This window comes from Panthera pardus, unplaced genomic scaffold, assembly GCF_024362965.1.
Source record: "Panthera pardus isolate Hobbes unplaced genomic scaffold, ASM2436296v1 HiC_scaffold_8, whole genome shotgun sequence".
Taxonomy (NCBI): Eukaryota; Metazoa; Chordata; class Mammalia; order Carnivora; family Felidae; genus Panthera; species Panthera pardus.
The window spans coordinates 69,626,892-69,650,489 of NW_026527013.1; the positions used below are offsets into that span (position 1 = coordinate 69,626,892).

Here is a 23,598-nt window from a genome sequence, read left to right on the forward strand (position 1 = left end):
TCTTACTGAACAATTCAACTCCCAACAGTCATTTACACCCTCCTCCTTGGGGGCTTTGATTTTGGTGGTCTCAACCACTGCAGTATCAACAGGGCCACAGACAGATGGCGTGTGGGCCCTCTAAAGTGAAGGGCTTCCTTTGGATGTTCTTCACGACTCACTCCACTGAGCCCATGCCATAGTCCCAGAAGGACTGTAGCAGATGCCTGTGCCAATGGTCTAGAGCTCTCTGTAGAATACTGCCTTTGATGAGCGCATTATGAGCATGACAACCATTAGTTCGTACAGGGGCAGGAAAACCTATCTGCATTGTAACAGAAGTGATACCGTGAGGCATCATACGTATCCAGAGCTTGCTTCTAGGCCAAGTGGAGACCTATGGTGGGTCTACCGATGATTATTGGAAACCGAGGAAAGAGAATTCTCTTTTCCCTGAAAATAAATTGCTACTCATTAGCCAAAATTGTGTTTCAGAAATATGTGCACTAGGGGCACCTATGTGGCTCAGTTGGTTAAACATCCTACTCTTGCTTTCGGCTCAGGTCGTGATCTTGCGGTTGGTGGATTCAAGCCCTGCATCGGGCTCCGTGCTGATGACACAGAGCCTGCTTGGGATTCTCTCCCTCCCTCCCTCCCTCTCTCAAGGATAAATAAATAAACTTCTAAAAAGTAAATATATATATATGTTCACTAATATAACGCAACCAGCCATTAACATTTAAATATACTGAGGAGTCTTTGGTGAAATGAAATCCCCTGTGTCTGTATGTTATTATGTACATGGGTCAGTGGCAGCATGCTAGGAATGACTGTCCAGGTTCAGTGAGTACCCAGGTTTTCTGAATACAAGAAATGAGAGATGATAACACACAGGTTGGCTAGATGAGGATCCTAAAACATAGCCCACGATAAATGGAACAGAATTAGGGACTTTATCCGTGACAAGGTCAGGCCAAAGCCAGCTGCCAAGACACAGGGTAGAGGAAAACTGGCTAACAAATAAACGCACCTATGAAAAACAGTTGGGGTAGTTTTTACCATAATGAAATAAAAGCCCAGACCGTGATGTTGTCGGTTACCACAAATGTCGTGGCTTCGAACAACACACACGTATCATCGCACTGTTTCCATGCCTGTGTTCCTGGGGACTCCCAAGGCTGTGATCGGGCCAGGTTCTCATCTGGAGCTCACTGTTATCCAGGCTCATCCGAGTAATTGGCAGAATCCAGGTCCCGGAGGCGGCAGGACTGAGGCCCGTGCTCCTAGAGGTTGCCCCTTTCCGGGGCCTGTTCACGGAAGAACTGTTTGCTTCGAGTATCTCCTGCCAGGAAGGGTGCAGACATTTGTTAAAAGCTTTCACCTGATTGAGTCAGGCCCACCCAGGCTAGCTCCACTTCGCTTTGGGACTTTAATGACTTCTGCAAAATGCCTTCCCTGCTGCCATTTGCCTGATCGCCAGAGTATTATCCATCTCTCATTTGGGTTGAATTGCAGTAAGGGATAAGAAGGAAATGGGAACTGGACAAGCTTCTGTCGGTTAGAAGTGCTCAGTTCCAGAGCTGCACGGGGGAGGGGTGTTTGCAAACCAGACCAGGCCCAGAGGTGGGGAAGGCACTGGGAAAAAGTCACAGCAACAGATAAAGGTGGAGCGGGATGTTTTTCTGAGGGAAAACAAAGGGAGGATATAATAGTTGTCTTCAGGTTGCTGGAGGGCAGTTATGGGGAGGAGGAATTTGGCATGCTGGTGTTCTGGCCTCCGATGGGAGTGAGGAGGTGTCCTGGGGCACTCATTCCACCCCGGTGCTCGCCTGCATTCCTTCATGGCCCCCTCAGTTCAGTGACTTGTCTGAATTCCAGAGGAGTACTGCTGGTCCATAATCTTTAACAAACAGAAAAACAGCAGAAACGTGGCAGTGGCACGTTTTCATTGGAATGAAGGGCATGCTCAGATCCAAGGAAGGTACTTCCTTGCCTTCTCTGGGTCTCTAGAACCTGAGATGATCCTTGTAGCAACAGAAAATCAGGACACCAGCAGCCTTCGAAAGTGGACAGCAGTCAGCCTTGAATAAAAACATTCGCACAGGTAGTTCATATTTAATCATGTAAGGGACGCGTACCAGGTTGAAAAAAAAAAATACTAACAGCCACATGATGAGGTGGATCTTGCCGGAGGCATGGGAGCTGACACATAGTCTCCCTCTTTGCACTGCATTCCTACAAATCCTCTCAATATTACAAAAACCCAAGTCATTCCTGTATTCTTGAGGTCTCCAGCATGCATTTGTTTTTCCACGGGTTTCTGTTTGGTGGCATGGAAAACGCATGGGCTCCCGGGTCAGGTAGGCTCTGTGCTCTTTGACCCCCAGACATGGCTGCATCTTACTGGGCCCATTTGATTCTCTATAAAATGAGGATGATTCTCTTCTACAACGGAACAAAAGAGTCCAGTACTTGGTTGGTGCTTCAAAACTAATATTTCTCCTACTTTCTGAAAATACATCTGAAGGAACTGGACAAGAATCCCTGAACATTTAGAAATTTAGTTTTAGCCATACCATAAAGTGAGTGGTGTGAAAGTCTGCTAAATAAGATTTGCTAAGTATCAGGACAGAGGAGAGAATTGGCATTTGAGGTTTCTGTCTCCTGGCAACACTAGGTTCTTTATACATCATACCTCTTTTTCTTTTAATTTTTTAAAATTTTCTTTATTTTGAGAGCACAAGTGGGGGAGGGGTAGAGAGAGAGAGAGAGAGAGAGAGAGAGAGAGAGAGAGAGAGAGAGAGGAGAGAGAGAATCCCAAGTAGGCTGTCAGCACAGAGCCCTGTGTGCGGCTTGAACTCATGAACCATGAGATCATGACCTGAGCCGAAACCAAGGACAGGATGCTTAACCGACTGAACGCCTACGTTGTATCTCTTAATTTTCACAAACTCACTTTTTACTGTGAAGATAAGGAAATGGGGGTTCATCACGGCCCCACGAGATACAGCGGAGATGCAGAATTCAAGCTCATGTGTATTTAGCCCCATGTTTCATGGGACCCTGAGTTGGACAATACTCATGATTTGAACATCACTCTGCCCCAGGAACACATGACCTTATTCCACTAACGACTTCCTTTATGCCTTGGACCTCGTTTAAAACCATTATTAATAGTATTTTAAAAGCTGCTGTTGGGGTGCCTGTGTGGCTCAGGCATCTGACTTCAGCTCAGGTCATGATCTCGTGGTCCGTGAGTTTGAGCCCCGCGTCGGGCTGTGTGCTGACAGCTCAGAGCCTGGAGCCTGCTTTGGATTCTGTGTCCTTCTCTCTCTGCCTGTCCCCACTTGTGCGCTCTCTGTCTCTCAAAAATAAATAAATGTAAGAAAAAGAAAAAAAAAAAAAAGCTGCTGTTTGTCAAACACTTACATATACCAGGCCCTGTGCTAAGTAATTTTCATGAATTGTGTAATTTCTATATTGGTTCACAATTTCCCTGCTTAATATCTCCAGTGTCCAGTGGAGGAAAGTGAATCTCAGAGGGTGATTTGCTCAGGTTCACGCAGCTGGTCAGTACAGAATCAGGGGCTTCTGAGCCGGGGACACTCTTAATGCCTTAAAACCATAATGACAGCTTGTAAGATTTATAAAAAAAAAAGAAAGAAAGAAAAAAAAAAAAGCCTGTGGTAATCCAAAAAAGTGAGATGATTTTGCTCCGTTGGAGGAAAAGAGAGCATGAAAAGACGTATCACTAGAGTCTGGGAAAAAATGAAGCTGTGGCTTTTCTGTCGGCCACGTCTTTTCTTTCCTGGCAGTCTCTTGGAATGAAACCATCTATTCCAGAGTTTTCTGCTTTAATAGGAGCTGCAGGGTGACTCTTTTCTGTCCTGCTTTTATCGCTCTCCCCTTCCTTTTGTCTGCCCACCCTGCTGCTCAGGGTACCGGGGCGAGACCCCCAGCCTGGGCAACCTTGACTCCCCTGCCCAGGCGGGGGGGCCAAGGATGGAGGGTGGCCACCCAGCTGTGGACAAACAGCAGCTGGCAGGCCGAGCCGGAGGGATGTGTGAGATGTGGGGCTTTGACGGCCCATGAGAGAACAGCATTTTTATTTTCCCTTTGTGTTTTCCCTTCTAAGCCATGAATGGGTCTCTCCCTCTCTCTCTCTCCCCTACCCTGTGCCCCTCTCCCTCACTCTGTCCACCTCCTGTTGCAGGCTTGCATGCTTGCATTTTTTTGGTACACAATCCTATCCTAATATTTCTCTTTCCTGCAGGCAGGAAATGAGAGACGCATTTTTGTAGAGCCATTCAGGAAGTCGTCCAGAGTTATAATGGCCCATTATCTAATGGTCAGAGTTTACTTAGGCTTTCACTGCTCCCACTGCCCACTTGAAACAAGGGAAAATATTTCCCCCACCGCCACGAGGGTGCTATTCACATCTGACCACAAATGCTCAGAGGCTGCGCGTTTCCACCGAGAACTCGAAGTCGGCAAAACCGTGTCGTGGTGCCCAGCACAGCAGTTCACGTGAGCACTATTTTATATTCATTTCGAGACGCTTCTCAATTACGTGTGTATAAGTCTGTGTTCTGAGCATGATTCACAATCCCTTTAATCCCAACGTTTCTTAGCGTTAACACCAGCAATGGCACTTATTAAAAATGCATAATCTGGGGCGCCTGGGTGGCTCAGTCGGTTAAGCTTCTCAGTCGGATCTCGCGGTTTGTGAGTTCAAGTCCCGCGTCAGGATCTGTGCTGACAGCTCAGAGCCTGGAGCCTGCTTCGGATTCTGTATCTCTCTCTCTCTCTCTGCCCCTCCCCCACTCACACTCTGTCTCCCTCTCTCTGTCTCAAAAATAGACATTTAAAAAATGTTTCTAAATGCATATTCTTAGACTCTGCCTGGTGCCTACTGAGTGAAATTGTTGCAGGGTGGGGATCTCAGGGATGTTCACTCTAGGAGTCTGAGACTATGTGACCACAATAGGAAGGGCCATCGCTTTAACAAAAGGCAGTTTGCACCGGAAGCATGGAAAGCATTTAAAAGGTATGGCAAAATGTGTTTTACGAACACCAAGGATTTATGATTTTTATTAGGAGTGTTCAGAACAAGATCAAACTTTAGGGGAGGAGGAATCAGAGAGTGGCATTTTTCTCATACGATTTTTGTGATGTTGTGACGAGTTAGAAGGTTCCCCATGAGGTTTATCAGTGCGTGAACACCGGTGTCCCCAGGTTAGCCCCAGCCCTGCCCTGCTCTCATCAGGATGCAGAAAGGGCTGACTGACTCACAGCTTACAGGAACTTGTGCAGGTGAGCGGGAGACATCCTAACACCCGATGTGCATCGGTCTCTCCTCCTCCTCCTCCTCAGCTCCTCCCTCCCGTGTGGTGGGCCATGGAAGAAAGGAACTGGTTGTGGTAGCTTCTCTTCTTAATCGTGTAATCAGAGGGGGGAAGGGAATGTGTGTTGGCAGCTGATTGAGGTGGCCCACAGGGAGGGAGATAAATGTAAATCGTGATCTTCTTCCTCAAAGCTTGATACAAGGGAGGAGAGTAAAAAGCTCATTCTTCCCCACATCTGTGGCACCTGTGCTACCTGCTCATTCCTCTCTCATCTGCATAAACATCCCATGAAGCCTGAAGTACCGAGTCAGGAACACGATGGTCACCTCCAGGAAGAAAGCCTGTTTTCAGACTCTGTACTCTGGGTCCCCATGTGCCTCTACTCTGAAGATGGGATCAATTCAGGGGAGGCCCTCTGGGCGCCAGGGACCCCAGGAAGACCCCAAAATCTAATCTGTGAAGCTGCAAAACATTTCCTAGGAAATGTTCTAGGACTTCTTCATGAGTCAGAACACAGGTGCATGTAACACCTTTGCTGGAAATGTCACCCCACAGCCTGCAATTTCCCATGTGCAACTCTCCCTGAGGAACCCTGGTCACACTTCTGGCTGTTCAGATTACACAGGGGTAATTTCAGAGTAATTTTCACATCAACTGCCAGGCATCTGCACTTGCAAATTAAATGCCTGGCCCATGATTTTGCTAAGGTAATAGTTCATTACGATACAAATTACAGGGTGCACCTGGGGCATGTGGCCTCCACAGTCATCTGACTTTCCCTGTGATTACCCGGGGTGGTCATTCTTGCCTGTCAGTCCTGATGAAAGCCTCCTTCATTCTGGTAATGGGGACCTAGCTCCATTATGAACCCCATTTCTTTAATGCTGACATTGTTTTCTTTTTGGAACAAAAGGCCTTTGCCACTTGAACTAGAATGTCGCCTGTCTTACCCCTGGCCCTTTGCATATGAAAACATCAAGCTCTGGAATTCACCAGCTTGCCTTGCTGTCCTGCATTCCTTTAGTCTTCCCTTTGTCTTCCACTCCCTCCCCTTTTTTTCTGTCTCTGTTTTTTTATTTATTTGGCTGTATTTAAATTTTTTTTAAGTTTTTTTTAATGTTTATTTATTTTTGAGAGAAAGAGAGCAGAGGAGGGGCAGAGAGAGAGGGAGACAGAGGATCCAAAGTGGGCTCCATGCTCCACACTGGCAGCAGAGAGCCCGATGTGGGGCTTGAACCCAAAAACCGTGACATTATGACCTGAGCTGAAGTCAGATACTTAATCGACTGAGCCACCCAGGGGCTCCTGCTCCTTTTTAACTTACTTATTTTTTATTTTTTTTAACATTCATTCATTTTTGAGAGAGAGAGAGACTGAGAGAGAGAGAGAGAGAACCCGAGCAGGGGAGGGGCAGAGAGAGAGGGAGACACAGAATCCAAAGCAGGCTTCAGGTTCTGAGCTGTCAGCACAGAGCCTGATGCGGGGCTCGAACCCACAAACCGTGAGATCATGACCTGAGCTGAAGTCGGACACTTAACTAATCCACCCAGTTTCCCCAATTTATTTATTTATTTTGAGAGATAGAAAGAGCAGGTGGGGTAGGTGCAGAGAGAAAGAGAGAGAGAGAAAGAGAGAGAATGTCAAGCAGGCTCAATGCTGTCAGTGCAGAGCCCGATTTGGCTGTATTTTCATGACACGATACAAAAACACATCCTCTTGGGGAAAAGTTCAGTGGTTACAGGAGGTTGGACGTTAGTAAGAAGCAAGAACCATGCTTTCAGATGCCCTCAGATCCTACTCACACTATCAAGCGTGTGGGAGGTGTCCTTCCAGAAGTTTTTCTCAGTATTTTACATGCAAATGCATGTTCACATAAAAATAAGTTTTGTTCCTACTTTTGTACAGATGGGTTCATATACTTGTTGTGCCATCGTTTTCTTTTTAACTTAATTTCACTTTACTTGAGAGCTTTCCAAATTGCAGTAGGTATGAAACAGCTGCCTTTGGGGGCGCCTGGGTGGTTCAGTCAGGCATCCAACTCTTGGTTTTGGCTCAGGTCGCGATCTCATGGTTTGTGGGTTCGAGCCCCACATCGGGCTCCGTGCTGGCAGTGCAGAGCCTGCTTGGGATTCTCTCTCTCCTTCCCTGTCTCTCCCCGACTCGCACGTGCACTCTCTCTCCCTCTCTCTCTCAAAATAAACTTAAAAAAAGAAACAAACAAACAAACAAACAGCCTCACTTGTGTGATTTTTGCCTCACCCTCGGTGTAGCCTGCCACTATTGATGAACACTTAGATTGCTTTGGATTTGTTCGCTGATAGACTGAGCACTGCCATCGGCATGTTTAAATAAGCCGCTCTGGTGCACACCAGAAGTGGTTTTCCAGGAGAGATCTGGAAGGGGAGGTGCCACCAATGGATTTTTTAATACTTTTTATTTATTTTGCTTAACACTCAGAAGTCAAAACACACACCCAGAGCCCCTGACCGTCAAGCTTATTTTTCCTTTCATCATCCACCCTTGCGTGTCTGAAATATTTTAAAACCAGTCATGTCTCAGCTGAGGAATCATCTCATGCAGCACTCCAGCCTTCACCCTGAGCATCTTCAAACACACAAGACTTAACCACCACTCTTTTATGTCATGTACCAACCAGTGCATTGGCGTTTCTCAAAATGCCTTTTTACTGGTAGGTGGCTGGAACCGTGATCCCCAAATTGGGCCCACGCCTCGCCTTTCCTCGTGCTCTCTAGCCCCTCGAGGGGACAGCCCCTTTCCGTGGTGTGTGGGCGACTGTGGGAACCGGCGTTCGCTGCATCAGTGCTGGGAAATGCCCCACCTGCCAGATTTGCTTCCCGTGCTTCCCTCCAACTTGCTGGGCTGTTTTCTCTACCTCCTGTCACCACAAGCTGCCCAAAGCATTGATGAGATGCAAATTCAGCTTTCCAGCCTGACTTCTTGTTAGGTAATGCTCTCTACTTCATAATGCATCAAGGGTGACATGTGTATTTTTAGTTCGATCGTAATGTCTGTTTTTTAAGAAAAGACTTCAGATGGTCCGTAAGGTGCACACCCTTGTTTGCTGATAGAAAAGCTGCCAGTACAAAGGTGTGAGGTGGCAGGCTAAGGACACACAGGCAAGAAGCCTTGTCCCCAGGCCTCTCCTCTGTCTGCCATCCCAGAGGGAGTGCTTTCTTTAATACCACTTTTCCAGCTTCCCATGGAATTGGGATTCATGAAATGGCCATGCAATTGAGGATTCAGAGACAATGACCAAATAGTAGAGAAAACATAACATAGAAGCCTTGAAAAGAGTAGAAAACATATGATTTACAAAAACACCAATTTTACAGCTGGAAAGATTCACTAGACTTTTGAAAAGTGCCCACGTTAAGCCCTAATTAAAAGTCAAAGCTTAACTTAGATGTATGGCCGGAGATACCAAGGAATGACAAGCCATGTGTGTTGAAGGAGTAATCTGTTACTATTTGGACTTCTAAAATACTGTATATATCTTCTCTTTCTACATCTTTCTTTTAAAGACGACCATCTCATGGGGCACCTGAGTGGCTCAGTCGGTTAAGTGTCCAACTTCGGCTCAAGTCATGATCTCGTGGTCCGTGAGTTCAAGCCCCGCATTGGGCTCTGTGCTGACAGCTCCGAGCCTGGAGCCTACTTGCCTACTTGGGATTCTGTGTCTCCCTCTCTCTCTTTCTGCCCCTCCCCCACTCGCACTCTGTCTCTCTGTCTCTCTCTCTCAAAAACAAATTGACATTAAAAAAAATTTAAAGACAACCGTCTTGACTTCAAGGTGCGAGGCCACTGAAAGGTAAAATTTTATCTGCAGGCAGCAATACCCCTTAGTTGTAGAAGAAAAATCTCGTTTTAACCCTGAAAACCCAAACAGCATTCTGGTTTTCAAGGACCTAACCTATAGCTGTGTATTTTATAAAAGACAAACTATACTTTCATATGTGAGGTTTTTGGGTGTGTGGATTTTGATTTTTCCAGATATGGGATATTCTTCTAGATGTCAGGTGCCATGCCTGACACCTCTCCTTTGATCATGATCTCATCTGACCTTCTCAGCAGCACAGCTAGAGAGGCACCACCCTGGGCTAGGAGAGCACCATCCCTGTTGCCCAAGATCACCAGGTTGCCAAATAATAAAGCCAATGTTTTCAGCCCAATTTCTGATGTAAAGATTAGTATCATTTTCACAGTATCATGCTTTATTTTTTAAATTTTTTTAAATGTTTATATTTATTTTTGAGACAGAGACAGAGCATGAGCGGGGGAGGGGGGGGGAGAGAGAGAGAGAGAGAGAGAGAGAGAGAGAGAGAGAGAGAGAGAATCCGAAACGGGCTCCAGGCTCTGAGCTGTCAGCACAGAGGCCGACGCGGGGCTCGAACTCACGACCGTGAGATCATGACCTGAGCCGAAGTCGGATGCCTAACCGACTGAGCCACCCAGGCACCCCTGTGGTATTGTGCTTTAAATGTAAAGGAGGATGCCCTCAACTTTGCAAAATGGGCCCTTCGAATGAAAAGGATCAGCAATATCTAGAAAAGAGCTATGGTAATAGAATATCATCAGTGAGTCTTTTACCAATAATTGTGGGGTAAAAAGTGATGGAAGCTGTTGTCTTGAAAGATTCTGCTGATAGCAGTTCCTAATGCAGAGAGGTACGTGGGTTGAAAAACTAGCAGCAGTTCGGGGAAAACGAGATGACGTACCGGCTGGAGGGAACACATGGTCGGCTGTCATCCCCTCCGACCTGCTCTCATGTGCCTGCCTCTGATCGTCACCTGCCAGAGAGCGGGGCTGAGGAGAGGGGGATATTTCAAGAAATGCCAAAGCCGCCGGTCGAAAAAGCCTGGACTGTGTTCTAAACTCTGGCCCTGACGAGTTGCAAGCAGGCGTCCTTGAGGAGCTCTTGAACTTGCCTCAGAGAAGGCCCATCATTCTTCGGAAGAGCTGCACACTGGTGCCACCAGGTCCAACACTAATTTGTTGTGAGCACCCATGGGAGAAGGGTGTACTGGCACGAAGCTGCCTCTGTCCTCCCCTTGGGCCTGAGATCCCTGCTGTGCTGAGAGCAGAATGGCCTATAACGCAATACTGTGGGTGAGATTTTGTACACTTGTCCCTCGCTTCTTTTGCATTTGGCCCGACAACTCAATTAGATGCTGAGTCCTGCAGATGTATTTGAGGAGTACAGGAAATGCCCCAGAGGGTGAGATTAGGTGGCTCCCTGTCAGGCTGAGTGTTCACCTTAATTACTGTGGCAAGATCTACATCAGTAGCATTAGCTCCAGCCTCATTTGGAGTCCTGCGGTGAAGCCATGTTCAGTGGGAAGCGTGCTCCCGTTTCCCTGTTATTCCGTAGTGCAGGGCCCATGCAAAAACTAGACCTACAGTCCACTGCTCTTAAATTTTACGCAGCCCCACAAATGCAGCAAATAAGATGAAACTGGTTTTTAATCCCCAGAACTGCCTTTTCTTTTCTTTTTTAAAAAAACATGTATTTTTTGGGGGGGGGGGCACCTGGGTGGCTCAGTCGGTTAAGCGTCCGGCTTTGGCTCAGGTCACGATCTCACGGTTTGTGGGTTTGAGCCCCGCGTCGGGCTCTGTGCTGACAGCTCGGAGCCTGGAGCCTGCCTCGGATTCTGTGTCTCCCTCTCTCTCTTCCCCTTCCCCCGCTTGCACTCTATCTCTCTCTCTCAAAAATAAATGAATATAAAAAAAATTGCTTAGAAAGAAACATTTTTAATGTTTTTATTTTTGAGAGAGAGAGAGTGCGCGCGTGCGCAAGTTGGGGAGGGCCAGAGAGAGAGGGAGACACAGAATCCGAAGGAGGCTCCAGGCTCCGAGCTGTCAACACGGATCCCGACTCGGGGCTCCAATCCACAAACCGTGAGATCATGACCTGAGCTGGAGTTGGATGCCCCACCGACTGAGCTACCCAGGGGCTCCTGCCTTTTCTATATTTATTATAGAAGCATTGGTTTTGAAGAAAGTGTTTGAATTTTCTATCACCCGAGTTATCTCTACGGAATCAAGTTTAGATACCTTTTTCAACAGTTCAAAACATGCTGTCCTATCAAATGTCACCAAGCACAGTGGCGAGCAGATGAATGTCATTTCTGTGCAGGGCTAATGACAGCCGCCTGCCCTTGGCGTCAGCCACTGGTGGGGCCAGCTGGTGCTGCATCTCGAGCAATTTGCAGATAATGAATGTGATTCTGATGATGTTGCTAAAGGTCTGTTCATTCTGAAATTGGATTGGGTGTCAGGGATTCAGAGGGCTTCTCTCGCTAGCAGTTATATGGTTAATGAGAGTGTTGTGGGTTCTAGCCCCAAAACCTATATGGAAACCCATATAGGACAAAAGTTTACTCGGTCACCTTTATGTGTCCCACCTTTCTAACTCGCCCAACATTTTCAGGTGGGCCATTTAATTTAATCAAAAGAATCCAAACTTAAATGGTACTTTGAGAAACCATTTAGGCTGTGTCTTGATTTCCTCAACGGACATCTAGAGAGAGATGAACTCACTGGTCTAATGGGTCCCTTCCAAACGTACGTGCCTGTGAACTGCTCACGAGGGGGTCAGGCCTGTAAAGCCCCTTTGTCCATTGTAGCTGATTTACCTTCTACTCTTTTAGTTCTACGTTCCATGTTTGAAATTATAGAGGTCACATTTCTGTGCTTTTTAAGTGGAATTGCTCTTGTGTTGGTGGTTGTGTTTGTCATGTAGCCCGGAAAATCGATAACCAAAATTGGTAACACACGGTTAGTAATAAATCACATAGGTGGGGTGCCTGAGTGGCTCAGTCGGTTAAGGGGCCGGCTCTTGGTTTCGGCTCAGGTCGTGATCTCACAGTTTGTGAGTTACAGCCCCAGGTCAGGCTCCACAATGACAGTGTAGAGCCTGCTTGGGATTCTCTCTCTCTCTCTCTCTCTCTCTCTCTCTCTGCCCCGTCCCTGAGCTTTCTCTCTCTCTCTCTCTCTCTCTCTGAAAATAAACCTTAAACATCAATCACTCAGTCAATCAATCAATCACATAGGTGCCCAAATCCATATACTCATTCCACTACTTTTTTGCAGGTTTGAGTCCTAGTTAATGACACACAAAGCGAGAACGTCTCTCACCTGATTGTGAGGCACCTCTCACTACGTTTCCTTGTGCTTTCACAATGTGACCCAAGTTTCTGTTCCTGGAAACAGTAATTTCTACTCACGTCCGCACACAATCAATCACGAAGATGTGATTTTTGGACAAGGACACTGCATTTATGCCCATTCTAATTCTGACAGGAGACTTTCTGCCGGAGACCGGGGTTTTGTTTGTGTTAGGGTTTTTGTTTGCTTTTCATTTGCCTTGTCTTAGCATCTGAGAGTTCTCTTCATTTAGGGGCATGAGGAAATTTGTGTCTGTTATCTCAGCACGAACGTCTCTGAGTTTCTCTTGGGCGGCATGGGTTAAGGCCTCATGCTTGAGTTCAGTCTATTCGTGGCAGCAGCATTTTCCTGCGGGTGTCGTAACTGTTCCTGGAAGCCCAGGGGTTTGCTGAGGAAGCATGGGAGTGTGGAGGTGCCGACGGACATGGAGCAGTTGGCTCCATAAAATATCAGTTACATCGCGGATGATGGCAAAACCATACGTGGGACAGGAAGCGCGTCCACCAAGAACTAATAATACAGCCAACGTGAGGCATGTGAAACTTTCATACCGAACTGTGCACAGGCTCACCAAAGTTACATTTTCTCCGAGGCTGAGGAAAAGTTTGTTTTCAAGAAGGGCTGCTTGACAGGATGACATCTGGTGATAACATTGATTCATTTGGAAATCAGGCTTCGAGTGAGTTTCCGTTGACTGGCGAGGAGGAAAATGAATTGACCTAACTAGCAAGCAGCTCCTTACTCTCAGGAGAGCCTGTGGCCAGTCAGGAGAGGCAGCTGCCCGATCGGAGCGCCAACTCCAGAAGCTTTGCACAGTGCTCTTCCTGAGCACTGCAGTGGCGCCTCACAGGCGTGGGCCCTCCTCTCGAGGTGGTCATTTGGGGATAGACTGGCCTGTTGAGTAGGAAGTCTGGTCATAGACGGGTTTCCAAGGAGTTAGGTTTGGAGCAGCCGAAGACCAGTGCTCGGAGAATCCTAGTTGGAGGCCAATATCTAGGTCATAGTTTTCTGTTAAGAGCCCATAGGAAATAGGGAAAGGAATGTGCTACAGAGCATTCCAAAAATTCCCTTGGAACTTCATCTTTCACAGGGCTAGATCCCCTAAGGCTGCATATCTATGCTGTTATCTCAGGTCTGTGTGGAAACAGGGTGAAGAGAAGTGAGTGCACAGTACCGTAGGTGCATTTTTGGCCTCAGAATTGCTCTGGCATTACATTTTCACGTGTGTTTATCTTACGGGCTCTAGACAGACCCTGCTCTTTGGCAAATGAGGCAGATATCTTTGGGATATGAGAAAGGCCCCAGATGGATTCTGCAGAAGCGTTTTGGACCGTTCGAAACCAGGACTGGTCGTAATGCAAATTCATGGACTCTAACTTTAGTTAAACAAAAAGAAACAGTTGGGGGGGGTGCCGTGCAGACTTGGGATACTGCTCTGTAGACTTTGGAGGGGGCTCCCTCCTGAGTGGTATGCCTCTTCTCCTTTCTCAAGTGAGGACTCCAATAATTTGGAACTGCCCCCTTCCAGCTGAAACGCCATGCAAGTATGAAGGAAAAGATAGCAGTGATTTCCTTGAGGATACCAACTTGGTCTTACTCGTTTGTAACTGACCCGGTGCCCAGACTCAGGGCATTGATGGCATGATCTCTTGAGACCATCTCTGGACCCCGTAATGCTCACCACAGTTCACGGGTACATACACTTGGGAACTGTTGGGAGAATGAATTTGTGACCTTGGAAACAGCACTGTCTCCGGTAAACAGGAAAATCAGGGATGAAGGCAGGTTGACGCTGGAGTTTTATTCACTCTCAATACTGATCAGGGAAGCCTTTCTGGAAGATTTGGTTGGAAAGATGTCACAGATAAATGAGAAAATTGTATTTTATAACTAAAGTCCGTGTTTTATTTACTTTTGACTCCGTAAGCACTACGGAATGCCCTTGCTAGAAGCCATCCTGTGAGAACTGAATGTTTTAATTTTCAGTTCCTAGTGGCCCTTACAGAGCCAACCACAACTTTGGGAAAAGGGGCTTGTACAGCCCCCTACGCGGGCCCGTCTTGCACTCTGCTCCTGGTTACCAGCTTCTGGGAGTTGCCTTCTCTTTCTCCACCCGAAATCAGTGACATTCCAGTTGTCTCCACAAACACAGGGCAGGTCTCCTGACAGAGGAATCCACCTCAAAGAACTCTCTGGGTCCCACTCAGATGCATCCCGCACACCAGAGAGTCAGCATTTCAAGTGTCAGGCGCTCCAGGTGGACTAGCAGAGCGAGGTAGACGAGCAGGCCGAGCAGGCCGGGGCTGGCCTTAGATCCCGTAGGAGCCAGCAGGGAGGCAGCACCGGGAAATCCCTCCCCACACGCTAAGCCCAGGGTGCGGCCTAGCGCCAGCAGTCTTATCTCTTGACTCTCTTATCTCTGGCTTTTATTTCTCCTCATAAAAGAGAAAAAAAGACTTGTGTCTTAAAGAAAGCCAAGACTCGGAGGTAGGCTCCCTGAGAAACTAAAGGCACTCAGGCTTCGGGGCGGCTCTTGCACGGGCCCGCCCTTTGGCCCCGCTCCTACTCTCCTTACACATTCATAACTTGGCATTGCTTTCTTCAGCCCCCAGCCCACACTTACCAGCTCCAGGACCCACCCTTACAGGCACGTCTTCTCCTCTGTCACAGCCGTGTAACTCAGTTGTCCCTGCGCCATGCAAAATCCAAAAGGTCAAATCACTTAACCTTTCTAAAACTCCATTTCCTTTTCTCTAAAGTACGGAAATCAGGAGATGGTTGTACGGATTCAACGACTGGAGCTCCCACGTGATATGAGCCCGATAAGATTAGCAGCTGTTCTTATTGTCATTAGCGTCCTCTCTGTTTTTAAGCAGGCACACCACAGAGGACTCACTTCCCTGAGCTGTTGCAGGGGCGCTGCTGTTAGCTGCTGTGTTAGGCCCTGTTGTCTGGGACAGGCAGCCCTGCTTCCAGTGACCGTGGCCCTGCTCTGTGCAGCTGTGGGAGTTCAGGCCGGCTTAGCCGAGGCGCCTCAGTTTCCTGATTTGTGCAATGTCAAAGGATCACATACAGGGACACACAAACAAACACACATACGCACATGCACACTCAGACTCACATACACACAGACACAGACACGCACATACTACACACACTTAGACACTCATACATGTACACACATACAGACACATGCAAAGAGACACACAGAGACACTCACAGAGGTGAAGTAATATTTACTAGTCAAGCGGGAGAAAGTGGATCTCGTTCCTCTCCACTTTTTACACAAGGAAACATGGAGACTCAGTGCAAGGCGAGTAAAGTACAACACAGAAGTGTATCCCAGGCCCCCCGTGAGCCCCGTCTCTGTGATATTTTCTCTCTCTCACATGGACACACATGCTCAGATATTTTTCAATGTCTTTTTTTTTTTTCGAACTCGTAGTCTTGGCATGATCTGATAGCAAGAAATGGTAATAATTATGCAGGTTACATCAAAGGGACCGAGGATAAATGTGATAAAAACACATCCATGCCTGAGAAGCAGAATCTCCAAGTTAGGAAAACCAAGTCACAGGCACAGGGGAAAGAGCAGAGAGGCTCGTGCACAGTAAGGCACTGTGAACCCCAAACAATTCCTTATGTGTGCATCTGTCTTCATAATTAAAACACACAGGCACACACAAAGTCAGTCTTATTTAGATCAGAGCCTATATTAATACCCAGCAGATGGGAGCGTACAGCATCCTGACGGAAGCCAGGTAGAACACAGACAGAAGTCAAGTGACCGCTTCCTTCTGCCAGAAAGCGCTCTTCCCTTCGCCAACCCTTAGTTCAATGGTTCTCAGCTCCCACTGGTCAATGGAATCATCTGAAGAGGTTTTACACATCAGTGCCTACCCTAGAGTGATTAATTCAGACTCTGCAAGTAATATTTTTTAAAAGCCCTCCAGTGGCTTAGCATGACTTACTGAATATCTGACTCAATTAAGCCGTCGACAAGTTTTTTCCCTTTAATTTTCTTATTTGTCCATGGGAGCTCCCTACCTGGTGCCTCCCAGGCCTGGTACTTCTCGATTCTATTTCATAGCAGCGTTGGCTCTGCCAGTCAGAATTCAACTTACGACACGTTTCTAGAAAAGTGTAGGGGGATTTGTTTCCTTGGCACTAAAAAGGGGTGAATTTGTACATTGATAAGTTTCTTCTTCTGGATGGCAGTTCTCCGATTATTGTGCAGTAATTCTGTTTCTAGTCAGCTGACAATTACATTGGATTTAAAAAAAAAAATGTGTCGACAAACCCTGAGTTATCGTCAGTGGTGGCTAGTTACTAATGGATGCATTCGCTCCTTTAGTTCAACAAAGGAACTTTAGTAGAGCAAACATTTGTTCAACACCACCTATGAGGTGTCTACTGAGTGTTTATTGATCATCGGGCACATGTGGGCACGAAGATGTGGAGGAGGCCCCGTCCTACCTTCTCATTTCCCCCGTTGAGACAGTCCTAGTTGGGCTGACTCAGTTGCTAGTGTTAAGTGGATTGAATCCCCCTCTTGGTGTCGTGACAAACCCTGTTCTCAGCTCCCTTGTCTGTTGTTGACTTGAATCGTATCTTTTGGATTCACTTTCCTCGTATGTGAAAATTAAATATTACTATGGTGCTGCTGGCGAGGTCCTTAACCTGTTCTGCATCAAATCACTTACCTTCAGCTCATTTGTGGCTCCCCACCTTTCTCTAGTCTCACCCCCCTGCTCTATGTTTCCTTCCGCACTTGTGACTCCTAGAGGGATGGATGGCCCTTCATGGCTCTCCTGTGCTCTCTCCAGACAGTTAGGTCCCCACCTCCTCATCCTCCAGGCTTATCACTCAGTACTCAGGAGGATGACTCATTCAGAACTCCAAGGATCTTCCACTCCAGATGGCTTTTTCTCCCCGCTCCCAGGGCATTGGAGCTGTTTCACAGAAATCTTGAAGTTTAATATCCCCAACCCAAACTTAAACACTATGATTAAGAAAAAATGCTAGGGTTGCACCAACACCTATTTCATTTTTTCATAGGGAAACTTTCGTCCCTTTAAGGATGTGACCCCTTTTCCCTCCTGGTTAAATTCTAGTCTTCAGGTCTTCAATCTGTCTTCATCATGTCTTCAGACATCTTCCAGTTCAGCCCCTCTGTCTTGCTTTGGTGGGGGGGTGGGAGGGGACCAACTGGTGTGTGTGCAATTTACCATCACGATGGTTTCGAAATCAGCTATCAGAAGATCAGTGCCTCTTGGTGTTCTCCGGAAGCTGTTTCCTTTTCTATAGATGTGCGGTGTGTCGGCTGTGAAAAGTGCTGCAGGCGGCTTCCCTGGCTGAGGGTTGCCCGTGGCCTTAGGCTAAAAGCGATTTGGACGAGCTGATGAGGCACGTTCATTTCTTCCGTGTCCAGCTTTCCAAGCATCCTGATAATTACTGTCATTCCTCCTGCAATTAGAAGCCCTTTTTCTTTCTGCTCATTTACATAAAATTCACTTTGCAGATTCTTGACCGAAGGAAGACTTTAAACTCTTAGTTGAGATGGTTTTGCATTTATATCGACCGAAGTACTTGGTAACAAGTGAGAATCCTCTGAAACATACCCATGCGTATTGAAATTTGTTTTAGGGTTAACTCTGGGGCACCAGTAGATTAAAGTGTGAATGCGTATAATGGAGATAAAATGTCTTCCCAATCCATGCTTACTTTTTCTGCTCCTTTGTAAACATTGTATCAAGCAATGGGATTAGATAGCAGCGATCACCAGTTGTTTAAAAACAGCAGATTCTATGTATGGCCATTTGATGTCCAGGAAGAGATGGAAGCATTATGATCTCAGACAGAGACCAGGAACCCAAAATGTTTTTTCTGCCCTGACATAAATTTCTGTTCCGGTGGGAGTTCGAGGCCAAGCTGCTCCTGATTAAACTTCCACTGTCACATTGGTAAAGCAGAAATGTATTGGTTCCCTTTCAAAAAGACAGCGCTCCTCTCCCTTACACAGGTGACAGTCTGCACCGTTTTAGAATCCTGTCAGCTCCCGTGTGGCTCAGGGGGCAAGCAGAGCTTTGGGGTGGCTGTATTTCTGGAGCGCCCCCTTCCTGAAGGTACTGGAAGGTCCTGCCTGGATTAGATACTAATTAAAGTCTTCATGCACCAGGCTTGTGTAATGGACCTGATGGAATGGAATGACTGTAATGAAATCCATTACCCCAGCTCCTCACCGATCCTCAGGCACGTGTTATTGGCTTCTTGTGACTGCTAAGGGAAATTGTGACTTACCCAAGGCCACATGACCTCTGCTCTTTCTGAAACCTGAATTACTGGTTCTAGAACTTTAGCATACAAAGAAGGTTCTGAGGATGTTTTTTTCAAAATGCAGATTTCTGTGCCCTACCCCTCAACATACAGAATCGGAGTCTGTGGAGTGAATCCGATGACCCTTTGAAAATCACTTGCCTAAGGTGCGACCACTTAGAATGTGGAGCTCCAGCCTCCTTGCTCCTGGCCCGTGGCCCCAGTGTTGTCAGATCCACAGAAGAAGGGGGAACAGCAAAATCAGTGTGGGGATGGCTTCAGCGGATAAAGCCTCCCCCTCAAACATTTACCCAGTATTGTTTTCGTAAAGCAACGACACAAAACTGTAACCAACCCAAATAGCCTTCGGAGCCAATGGGCCAGTGTGTCACCCCACAGTCACTTAGAGGGGATTTACTCGAAAGCGAATGAAATGTATGCCCCTTCTGAGGCCCTGGGTGGTCCCAGCAGTGTGCTGGCAAGGTCCTATATGTTACGAAATTTGCAAAAGGAAACATTTTGTCACATTTGGGGGACTTCTTGTTCCAGTACTCACTTTCCCTTTGTCCCTAATTTCGTATGCAGCAGCGTAGGACCCACAAACCCCACGTCTACCTTTGCAGTCACCCAGGGGACACTGCACAGCAGCAAACAGATTGACAAAGACGACAGTGTGCCCAGTGAGCAGCGTCCAAGGTGGATTCTGCCCTTTGCCCCACAGTCTCCACAGGACGATTCTGTTTGTGGAAAAAAATATGTATTTGTGTCTCTAAAAACTATGTATTTTTTTGCCCCATACCTGTCTGTACTCTTGAGATCCCTAAACTTGTAAAAACTGACATTCATTCTATTTTTTTTTCCCAATTAGAAGAGGATAGATTCTTTTTCGTAGGACGTTTGAAAACTAATTAAAAATAGAATGAGGAAAAATTCTTAAGTCAGTAGCAGTAACTACTGCTAACATATATGCAGTTGGTGTTTCTTCCACTGTCGATCCCAGAGTTGCCCTTTGCATTGGTGATATAGTTGCTGGAGAAAAAGCCTCCTAACTGTAGGTTCTGTTTGGTTTCAGACCCCGAAGAGAGGACAAAAATAAGGGTGTTGGTAGCCTTATCAGAAGCTGACAGCTCATTGATTTTCAACATATAAAGAGCTCGGGTTTCTCTGAATAACCAATTTGTGGACTGGTGGGAAGGGGGTGTGGCACTCCTACTCACCTACGGTGGTGCACCGGCTTGACTGGAAACACGCGTGACCTTCCAATAACCAGGGAGGGATGGGTTAAGTACCTAATGGTTAAGTATATAACTACATATGCTAGACAGTAAAAACTATTGTGTAGGTAAATATTAAAATGAAAACTTTTGCAATATAGTGAATGAAAAAGGGCAAGTGTCAATGAGTGTATGTAGTAAAATCCCATTTTTTATAAATAAATTCACCTACCTGCCATGTACACATAGAAGAAAAATTCTGAACATATAATTACCATATGAATATTGTTGTTCATTTTGTCTTTTTCTCTATTTGCTTATCTGTAATACCAATTTGCTTCAAAGAACATGTTCCTCCATCAATCTAAAAGAAAATAATTAAGGGCACCTGGGTGGCTCAGTCAGTTAAGCGTCTGACTCTTGATTTCGGCTCAAGTCATGATCTCACAGTTCATGAGTTCGGGCCCCACATCGGGCTCCATGCTGACAGTGCAGAGCCTGCTTGGGATCTTCTGTCTCCCTTTCTCTCTGACCCTCCCCTGCTCTCTCTCTCTCTCTCTCTCTCAAAGACACAAAAAATTAATTAATTAATTAAAATAATTAAATTATATTCAGAAAGAACAGGCAAAGCTGGTCCTCCAAGCTGTCATCCTTGGTGATGTGAAACTTGTTTTCTTACTTGTTGGAAAGGTTCAACAATGCATGGAGATAGTATTTGACAAAGTACAGCATCCATTTGTGATACAAACTCTCAACAAAGTAGATTTAGAGGGAACATGCCTCAACATAATAAAGGCCATACACAAAAACTCGCAGCTAACATCATTCTTAATGGGGAAAAACTGAGAGCTTTTCCCCCATGATCAGGAACAAGGCAAGGATGTCCACTCTTACCACCATTGTTCAGCATAATACTGGAAGTCCTAGACTCAGCAATTAGACAACATAAAGAAGAAAAAGGCATCCAAATCAGCAAGGAAGAAGTCAGACATTTGTTATTCACAGACGACATGATACTCTACATAGAAAACCTGAAAGACTCCACCAAAACACTGTTAGAACTTACACACAAATTCAGTAAAGTTGCAGGATACAAATCAATGTACAGAAATCTGTTGCGTTTCTATAAACCAGTAACGCAGCAGAAAGAGAAGTTAAGAAACCCGTTTGCAATTGCCTCGGAACTAGTAAGATAGCTGTGAACAAACAATCAAAGAGGTGAAAGGTCCGTACTCTGAAAACTATAAAATGCTGATGAAAGAAATTGAAGATGACACAAAGAAATAGAAAGACACTCCATGCTCATGGACTGGAAGAACAAATATTGTTAAAACGTCTATACTACCCAAAGCAATCTATGCATTTAATGCAATCCCTATCAAAATACCAACTCTGTTTTTCACAGAGCTACAACAATCAGGGGCGCCTGGGTGGCTTAGTCTGTTAAGCGTCCGATTTTGACTCAGGTCATGATCTAGCGGTTCATGAGTTCTAGCCCCACATTGGGTTCTGTGCTGACAGCTCAGAGCCTGGAGCCTGCTTCGGATTCTGTCTCTCTCTCTCTCTCTCTCTCTGCCCCTCCCTCACTCGTGATCTCTCTCTCTCTCTCAAAAATAAAATTAACATTAAAAAAATTTTAACAAATCAACCCTAAAATGTGCGTGGACCCACAAAAGACTCCAAATAGCCGAAGCAATCCTGAAAAAGAAAAGAAAAGAAAAGCTGGAGGCATCAATTCTGGACTTGAACTTCTATCATAAAGCTGTAGTAATCAAAACAGTATGGTACTGACACAAAAATAGATGCATACATCAATGGAACAGAATAGAAAATCCAGAAATGGACCCACAACCATATGGCCAACTTATCTTTGACAAAGCAGGAGGAGTATCCAACAGCATAAAGATAGTCTCTTCAACAAACTGGACAACAACATGCAAAAGAAGGAACTGGATTGCTTTCTTACACCATACAGAAAAATAAATTCAAAATGGATGAAAGACCTAAATATGAGACCTGAAACAATAAACATCCCTGAAGAGAACATAGGCAGTAACTTCTTTCTTTGACATTAGCCATAGCAACTTCTTTCTGGATATGTCTCCTGAGGCAAGCTAAACAAAAGCAGAAATAAACTATTGGGACATCATCAAAATAAAAAGCTTCTCTACAGCGAACGATAGAATCAACAAAACTATTGCAACCTATGGAATGGGAGAAATTATTTGCAAATGACATATCCAATAAAGGGTTAGCATCCAAAACATAAAGAACTTATAAAACTCAACACCACAAAAAAATAATCCAATTAAAAATGGGCAGAAGCCATGAACAGACATTTCTGCAAAGGTATCCAGATGGCCAAGAGTCACATGAAAAGATGCTCAACATCACTCCCACAGGGAAATGCAGATCAAAACTACAATGAGATATCCCCTCATGCCTGTCAGAATGGCTAAAATCACCCACACAAGAAAAAGGGAACACTTGTGCATTGTTTGTGGGAATGCAAACTGGTGTAGCTACTGTGGAAACCAGTATGGAGGTTCCTTAAAAAGTTAAGAATAGAATTACCCTATGATACAGCAATTGCACTACTAGGTATTTGCCCAAAGAATACAAAAACACTAATTCAAAGGAATACATGTACCACTATGTTTATAGCAGCGTTACTTACAGTAGCCAGGATATGGAAGCAGCCCAAGTGTCCACTGATTAATGAATGGATAAAGATTGTGTGTGTGTGTGTGTGTGTGTGTGTGTGTGTGTGTGTGATGGAATATTATTCAGCCATAAAAAATAATGAAGTCTTGCCATTTGCAGCACCCTGGATGGAACTAAAGAGTATGATTCTAAGTGAAGTAAGTCAGAAAAAGACAAATACCATATGATTTCACTCATATGTAGAACTTAAGCAAAACAAACAAGCAGAAATGGAAAAAGTAAGAGAGACAAAGCTAGAAACGTGCTTGACTATAGAGAACAAGCTGATGGTTACCAGAGGGGTGGTGGTGGGGGGCTGGGTTAAATAAGTGAGGAGGATTAAGGAGTTCGTTTGTTGTGATGAGCACAGGGGGATGTATGGGAGGGTTGAATCACTAAATTATAGACCTGAAACTAATATCACACTATAAACTGTAAATGGAATTAAAATAAACATTAGAAAAAAATAATAAAGATTTTAAAAAAAGAAAAGGTTCAACAAGGTAATGAAATGATATGTGAGTAACCACACCTTGAATGGTGTTCAAGTGTTTGTCCATGAGTCCATCTATTAAGTAATTCGACTCCTGACTCCCAAAGTCTTCTGATTCCCAGGCAGCAGTGGGCACAGGAGAGTCTTCTTTTGACTCACTGTCAAGAATAGAACCTTGAAGGTGCCTTCACAGCATTCAGCCCTTAGCTGGCTCTTAATAGATGTGTTTTCTTCCCTCTTTCATTCTTCCTTCTCATGGACTTAAGAAGGAAATCAATTTCTAAATATTCCTGTTTTCTTTCTTACCTGTTTTTTGTGTATGTAATTGTGGTGCTTCGTTTTCTTTCTATTCCTCTCTTGATCC

General features: G+C 45.5%; 1 protein-coding gene across 2 annotated transcripts in view; it reads left to right on the forward strand.

Annotated features, from left to right (window-relative positions):
- The window catches only part of EGFR (epidermal growth factor receptor), a 210,416-nt gene that overhangs the window by 70,040 nt on the left and 116,778 nt on the right, over positions 1-23,598 (forward strand). The window contains exon 1 of one of the 2 annotated variants that reach the window (XM_019451041.2): positions 4,396-4,506. The exons of the other annotated variant lie outside the window; for it this stretch is intronic. The gene's annotated coding sequence lies outside the window, so the exon portion shown is untranslated. Of the gene's footprint in view, positions 1-4,395; positions 4,507-23,598 lie in introns of those variants that run through there. 2 annotated transcript variants of the gene reach the window in all.